This window comes from Hetaerina americana, unplaced genomic scaffold, assembly GCF_022747635.1.
Source record: "Hetaerina americana unplaced genomic scaffold, ioHetAmer1.1.p SCAF_5, whole genome shotgun sequence".
Classification (NCBI taxonomy): domain Eukaryota; kingdom Metazoa; phylum Arthropoda; class Insecta; order Odonata; family Calopterygidae; genus Hetaerina; species Hetaerina americana.
The window spans coordinates 63,080,167-63,088,658 of record NW_027287095.1 but is presented as its reverse complement, the minus strand read 5'-3'; positions in this window follow the sequence as shown (position 1 = coordinate 63,088,658).

Below are 8,492 nucleotides of genomic sequence, written 5' to 3'. Positions count from 1 at the left end.
GGGCGGGGTTGGGGATGAAGGTTCTCGGTGTGGTCTCGGATGGGTATGGGAGTTCTCGGGGGAGGAGAGGGAGATGAGATTGAGACCCGAATCAAGTCCGTTCATTTTTTATCACCCTTCTCCCGCAAAGGGTGAATCAAAAACCTCCGCAATCATAGAGCATCTCCGTTTGAATTGGCCACCCGAAAACATTTCTCGTGACTAGTTCAAAGAGGCTTCATCATAGGCCTTCAAGAGATTGCTTCGCGGTAGCTCCAAATGCAAAGCTTGGCAATCCTGCCAAGATTTTCACTGCTGCGTAAGTACATATATACGCCCATGTCTCTCATTGCATACTTCTCTTGAATCAGGTAAACTATCATTCCTCAGGGTGTGTCGAATTGTTCGTATTTTTGTCACTCTTATCAGTATATTTTATTTTAATCATTCTCTGGAGAACCATACCTCGTCTTCTTTTCGCTACAGCTTCTATCGTCCGCGTCTCAAGGCCACAGAAGAGTAAAGTCGATATTAATTAGTTCTCATGAACGTGTATGCATTCGGGTTTGGTGTGAGATTAACAACCTTGAATAAATCTCTTTTTTTATTTTGAGCTTGGAATATCATATTCTCATAAACCAACAGCCGATGTGAAAGCGAGATGGTGACGTAAATCACTCGAAAGAATGAGCTACCCTCAGGTTTGCCCATTGCGAAAATCTTGTTGACGTGCATACCTATCGTTGACAAAGATTTTCGAAGAATTATTTCGCCACGGTAAGAGGAGGTAGTTGTGAGGGCAAAATCGGAAGGAAAAAAAGACTAAATCCTTTTGAAGCCACTCACTCGTGGGAATCGTTCTGCCCGACGATCGCGACTAATTATTATCGATTACGAGAGATTTTCTTTTAATAATTTTGTATTCGGTGCTCAGCGCTTTCGCCCATATCTTTATTCATATCGCGGGATCCTCTCTCACGCCCCCCCCCCCCCCCAATGTGGGTACGACCACCTTTTTTCCCCTCCGTTCGTCCTGTAGTTTCTCAATCCATTCGCGATCGGTTTGCGAAGTACTATATTTTCTCGTCGCCGTTATTCACCGAAATGTCCATGAAGCCCCGCAAATACGAATCGCGACTTATAAAACGGCCTTCGGAAACCGCATATTATCTAACCCCCTTCGGTCCACCCATCCTCCACTCGCTTCGCGGACCGAAATATTTGTGCAGAGAGCAGCTGGACGGATTTTGGGGAATTGGAGAGACGCGGAGGAATTCAGAGCGGAGTGTTCGGGAATATTGTGCTCTTTTGATTATTGTTTTTTTTTCAACCAGCGCCGACATACATACAGACGTACATACTTGCATGCATATATTCAAAGGGAAAATGATAAACGGCGCGGGCGGAAGGGAGCTTTGGAAATCGCTATAGTTTAGTCAAACAAATACAGTGTGGGCATGCCCTTTGTGCTCATCCCTATCCCAACCTCCCTTACCGGCTGGAGGTTCGACGGTGTAAATCCGGCGTGGAAGTATGCGAAGAATCCCACCACGGGGCGCGCGTATTAATGCGAACCGAAGTGTGGACTACGTCAGCGGCGGGGAATGGGGGAATCCTTTTCGGCCCGCCGGTGCAAAAAAACAGTTTCGGCCGGAGGGAGGAAGGGGGATGGAGAAAGAACTAACGCTGGCCGTGTTTTGCCCTATCCACGGTGCTTTTGGGTATTTTTTTGTTTTGCAGCTAGCACATCGATTAACATCCCCCCCTTTTCCCTTCGTCCCCCTTCCTCCCTCCCATGCCCCTTTCCCACCGCCCCCGATCCGTTTGGGAGACAATTATTTTCCGTGGGTGTAAGTGAAATTTTCCTTCCGTCGCTTCATGTCGGAGGTGTTGATTTGGCTCGATATAGTTTTTGTTTTAAAGATACACTTTTAAGCAACTGTCATGGGAGTTTTTCGGAATACATTCGAAGTCGGCAGGGTACCCTGTTAGTCGTCCCATTTGAATGCGGCGTGATTGGTTCGGACACTTGTCACCTGAATTTGAGATGAAAATGAAAGGATGTTCGGTGGTGGATAATAGTTGAGTAATCAGTAGAAGGCAGAGGCGTCATGCTTTGGATTTATATATTGGAATTGAAACGTTATTTCATCGGATCTGCGTTGTTGGCATCGTACAGAAACGAGCCTGCTATCGTAAATCTCGTAAACATTTATATTGCCGTATTTATCGCTTAATGTGGTATCCAGAGACAACCATTAATAATCACCCAGCTTACTTTCTAGAGAAATAAAACTGAAATTTTTATTAATTTCTGAGCCATGTCGTCTTTAAGACCTCTTGTTTTTTTACAATTAACTTCGTTGAGTTTTACTTAATTAGATATAATGGAATGCAGCAGCAATTTGTTGGTAAAATTTAATTTTGAGTGTAAGTATGTATGAGATGTATCTCATTTGGTTGTAGCAGTTATTAGGGGAGGCGACCGACAGCTTAGGTTTTTTACGCCGTTAGGGATAGGCAGGTAATTTGGTAGAGGTAGACTTTCCAAGAAACGGAGGATGGGTGGAGTAATAAACCCGCCGTCAACATTAGCCAACTCTTAACGAAAGAGGCCAAGGGGTAACACAATTAAACGTCCCATTCGACGGGTGGCGTACCCCTCTAGAGAAATTTCTCACCTGTTCTTTTGGAAGCTTGAAAGAAATATCATTGATATAGTAGTTTTATGTAATGCTCATCACAATTAAAACATCATCAGCGCCAAAGCATGCATTGACATTTCAAAATTTATTTTGTAGCCTAGCGTAGCGTTCGTAACCATTTAAATCGTTGGGGAGGGTGCAAGTATGTCGAGTGAGTATCCAGGGTGCCTAATCGTCGACAAGTGACTCGCCTGAAGCTCAGTTCATTGGAAGGAGTTTACCGTGGAGAGAATTTTCATTTCTAAATTTGAATTGTTACCCATCCGGATTTCGCCATTAACACTTTTGCGAAACGATGGCAAAATAAAGAGGATGGGGTCGCAGACGATCAAGGTCAACACGGTTTCTTTCTCATGAAAGATCCTCGTGAGGCCTTTATGGAATCGTCGAGACGTGCTCTCTGAATCTTGGTCAAGACGAGAGCGTAATTAAGTAAAGATTTCGGAGGGTGGGCAAGGAAAAGGATTGCTTGTGAGCTAAATGCCACTGGATTGACCCGGTGCGTGAAATAGACAGGTGTTGATATCACCAGGACAGGAAAAATAAAAAATTCTTGTTTTTTGCCCTTGCTTTCATTTTCCAGTGGCGTCAAGTGGAATAATTGATGCCATGCCCATTATATCGGGAACATTAAAAGCACGTTGCGCCATAGTGCATTTTGGATCGCATTTTTTTCCATCATCACTCGGAATATGCTTTCAAAATCCCTCCCCTCCATTTTCCTAACTTATTTTTGCGAGCGCCGTGGAACATAAAAAAATCTGCCATCGTATTTATTTACACCCGTTTTAATTTTGTTTTTCACGTCCCCATTAGGCTTGAGAAACTTGATTCACCCATTCCATTCGCGTCGCGTCCATGTTCTCCTTCGTCATTACTTACACGCGTTTTATATCTTTTTAAATAAATACCGCCTCCTCTCACCTGACCTCTCCTTTTGAGGACATTTCAAGATCCGTGTGGGGAAATAAACCACCTCGGGAGTTTTCTGTCGGCGGATTTCGAAAGCGTCGGGCGTGAGATGGCGGAGACGTTAAGGCTTTTGGATAGAGGCGGAGATTCCCGTACGGGAGGACGCCATTTGTTTTAATTTGTCTCCCGGGAGAAAATGATCGGCATCAATACGCGATCTGCCATTAAGCTTCATCCTATTCGTCAGACGTGCATTTACGATCATAAACCTTTCAAGACAAGCACTGTTATTAAGGTGTCATTTCGCGGTTGCAGACTTTGGAGTCGTATTAATATGCACTCGAGTCGATTTCGCTTTTAATCGAATGCGCACTTGCCGCCGAGGAATTTATCACCTCAAACCTTTAAACGTAAGACCAGGTCTGCAATTGGTGGGAATAAAACAACGACGCGCCTTCACGGTTACGAGATGTGGCTTTGAGTCTCGATTTTAGGGAATGAAGATTATAATGCATCCAAAATAATACTAAATCTATAACATTCAAATTGGGGAATCAAATGAACTAATAATTTAGGGTAAATCTCGGAGAAAGATCGCTTGCCATTCTATTCTAATATGCCTGCTGGGACGTATTGTAAGGAGACGTCAATTAAACACCGATGGCTGAGAGATTTAACATTTGAGATATCCATGTTGGATTTTAAGTTAGATCTTGAAATTCAACCTTACGCTTAAACCCAGAGTCAGCTTAAAAAAATCATTACTTAATTATGATTATGGTTGAGGGTTTTTGAGGAAGCTGTGCAAATTTGCTTTTGGAATCGGAACCGGAAACAATTTTTTGGGCTTGAAACCGAAGGAGCGTAGATTAATGAAGTTTAAAAATTGCATCCAAATCTATTGTCATGAATCTCTGGGTTCGGTGATTTCACTGTAGAACTTTCCATCAAGTCATTCAAGAAATAGCATTCACGTGCTGATTTCATAGGAGGGCGCTGTACTAACTAAACTGTATCTATTTAAGCGTAAATAAAATCTTGGAGTAAATAGGAAAAAGGAATAAATCTGGGTGGTAAGGAGGGAATACCAGCGTTGAAATATCTATGAAGAGTACTGTGAGTGAGCCAGAATCACAGTCTACTGGTGGTCTTATTTTCACTGCGCAGAAGTAGGTACTGATTGGTTTAACATCATAAAATGGTGCCCTCTCTCGTCCAGAACTTAATAAGAAGACTCCAATTCCGCCGGGGAAGGTTATTTTAGCATAAAGCGTAGCGACTAGCAGAAATGGAATAGTCACAAGGGGTAAGTCACTTTAATTTTGAAATAATCCAATTCTGAAAGCGGAGAGGTAAATGTACCAAAATGCTTGTAAATAGCACCATGTACACATTACTTTTTTTGTTACTGTCAGTAATCTACCAGATAACCTTGGGTTTTTGATAGACATAAGCTACTAAATAGTACAGCGACAATTCCCTTTCTCTTAACAAAACACAACCCGGCACCCAATCATACAATAGATCCCTCTTCAAATCCGTATGCTTCCTTCACTCCGTCCAACATCCCTATCCTTTTCCTGTCCCTTCCTCGCTTGCCCAAAACTCTCCCCTCTATCACAGCCTTCAGCATCTCATTGCCCATCAAAACGCTCTGCATCCATCTTTCCTGCCTCTTTTTGATTTCTCCCGACTATCCCGAATTTCATCATTTTCGTAAAGATATCTTAACTTCTTCAACACGAAATAATCTGCACCTACGGTGAGGTAAGTCGATTGAAGTGTAATATTGGTAGAAGAAGTTAACACTAGTCCATAAGAAAGCCGTCTGTGTTATGAGAAGGTGATAACGCATACTGCCGAAACTTATTTTTCCCCTCAGCATCAATTCAATTTCTGGAAAAAAAAACTTCTTGCGACATCTCTCGAAAATTATGATTTTCTAATTTTGGACGCCTGGAGCCGCATTAATCGTTCCCGTTTAGCTTTCACATAGAAAGCGCGACCTATAGGGCTGAGGAGATAATTGCTATACCGGACATTCGAAAACTGTCGATGGGACTTGGAAGGAAGAATAAACGTGCCGGCGTGCGAGACTTCTCCACTTTACGGGTAATCTTCCAGGCCGCCCCACCCACCCACACCCAAATTTGCGAATCTAAAGACTCCGCCTGGCTGTCTCCGGATCCCGACGGGTGCTCTCCTCCCCAGTCCGCCACTGGATCCGAGATCCTGGACTTGCTCAATGCGCGCTATAATTTATGTCTTTTTTTTATATTAAGCATTTCGAGCATGTAATGGATTTAATGGGTTCTCGTGTACCGTCGCCATCCCGTATCTGTTGCCATTAATCTCAGGTGTGCCCTAATGCAGAGAACACCTCGTCGAAAAACAATAGAGGATGCTTGGGAGTCGCTCCAAGTTGTGATTATCATTCCATCGTTTTCTTATAATCGTAAAAGCGTTTACGATCCGGCTCTCCTTCTATGTATCTCTCTCTCTCTCTCCATTTCCCTCTCCCCCTCTCTTTCTCTCTCTCCTCACTGGGATGGAGTTCGTCGTAAAGCGTTACAACGCGCAGTCGTCTTTAAGGATGGGTTCCGTCAACAAAAGAAATAATGCATCTCCAATAAAATGTGATCTTCTCTTAATAAATAGGCATAACTCGAGGTGGAACACAGTCAAGCTCCGGTTTATCTTATCTTTACTTTTGAGACGAGGAATATTATCTTGAGGGAGCGACTGGGAAAAGTGGCAAGGTGGTGGTGATAGTTTGAATTGCGCAACTCCGAATAAAAGAGTGCTCCGAAAGATTTTTTGGTCGCTTTTGAAAGGATTGCTGTTAATGCTAAGGTGGCTGATGCGTAATTAACTGGTGTTGTTATGGCTTACAGGTTTCGTCTCTTCACGGTCAAAAAGATTGCGTTTTCGAATTGCGTCTTAACCGGCCACGTCTTAAGACATGGGCTGCAATGGGAAGGTATGAGGGGAGGATGGGAGGGGGAATTGGAATGAGAGCACTGGAGAATGGGATGGGAACCGGGGGAGAACATGCCATCAAGTATATACTACGCATCGGACTCTTCAAGTTGTGTGTTTAAATATCCGAGCGGATGTGGCTTGGCTATCAACCGAAGGTCCAAGGGAGGATGGAGGAAGCTCACGAGTACTTTACTCGCCAATGGCGAAGGGAAGTCATCGACGCTTATTTACAGTTCCAGGCGAATGAAACATCGCGAGTGTCCAATCGGCAATCCTCTATGGTTAGAAATATCTCGAGTGGAACAAATATCTATGCCACTTAACGAGTCCATGTAAAATAAAAAAATTATGATCGTGGCGACTTGGAATAGGTACGCGATCCATCGGTAATGAATTATTCGTCGGATTTCTTAAGTTCTGATTCTTGTCCTTGGACGGCGCAATGTACGTGTATAAGCGTTTGTTTATTGAGACAAGCATCCTGAGTTAATATCTGAGGAGTGACTTCTGAGGGTGTGCCCTAAAACCCAAGGTGTGCAATTTTCTGGGTTCTATACCTTTCTGTAATCTTCTATGGAGACAGGAATGGGAGACAAGTGAAATGTCAAGATAATAAATAAACTAAAAAAATGACCTCTAATTGAAATGAGAAAGAATATAATTGAGCAAATGCAGGGAAATAACATAGGAAAAACGAGGAGACATTGTTATTAAGGCGATAAGATCGCAAACATTGGAAGAAGTAAGGGGAGTAGAAGGTATAGAAGTAAGAAAAATAGAAATGATGAAGGAGGCTTCCTGCCAGAACAAAAAACTTTAGACAGCTATTAGCACCACTTTCGCGATTAATAAGAGTTTAGCATTTAACATTTTATAGAATGAGTTTAATTATCTACGGCTGTGAGACATAGAAGATAAGATTATGTTAATAATAATGACTATAATGAAATAGACTGGCTGATAGGTAAAATAAGAAGCATTTCAATGAATGGCTGATCATTGGAGTCTGTACAGGGAACTAACAAGAAGGAGAGGAAAATTAATTGGACATATCATCGGGTAAGATTATAGACCAATGGCCATAGTTAAAAGGTATGTTGTGGGAAGGAATCATAGAGGTAAGCCAAGAATCAATTGCGAGAAGCAAGTAACGTAAGGAGTTAGCGCCGCGGGTTATGAAGGAATAAATGGTACAGTAAGTTAAAAATAGAGCCAAATGAACTAATAATGGTGTAGCTATCCCACGATGATAAAATACTGTATCTCCGAGAAACCATGTACTCTTCTATTTCCTTGAGCGCAGAGTAAAAAAATAAATTAGCGACCGATCAAACTAATGTTTGATTTAGGCGTTGTGCATTGGAATGGGAACTTCATAATTAATAAATAAGTGTGGAAATATTCCAGTGAAAAAAAAAACGAAATTTACGAGCAGAGTTTCGATTTCGACGGTGATGGTGCAATGCATGGAGACCTGTATCGTAATTAAAACCCAAGCGGAAAATTGCATCATTTTTGTTAATTAATGGTGGGTAGTAATAGGTGTACGTGGTCATAAACTAAATGATTGTCAATAAATTGTTGATTACTAAAGGAGACGTTTGAAATAAATCGGAGCCCAGAGTGCAGAAGGATCCAATTTCAGAAATAAACCCGAGAGAAGCCACCTATTTCGCGAAAATTATCGCGGATGAAGAGAAAGTATCACATAACCATTGAATAGCCTGGTTGTCAGGAGCAACTGAAAGCACAGATTGTATCGATGACTTAATTGGTTAAGTTAATGTAAATAATATACAAAACCATATATATATGATAAACATCGATGACGTAGTAGGAATAATCTTATCCCCACACCACATTGGTAGGCGAGATACGAGAACTGGCAGTCGAGGAAAATCGACTGTCGAATAG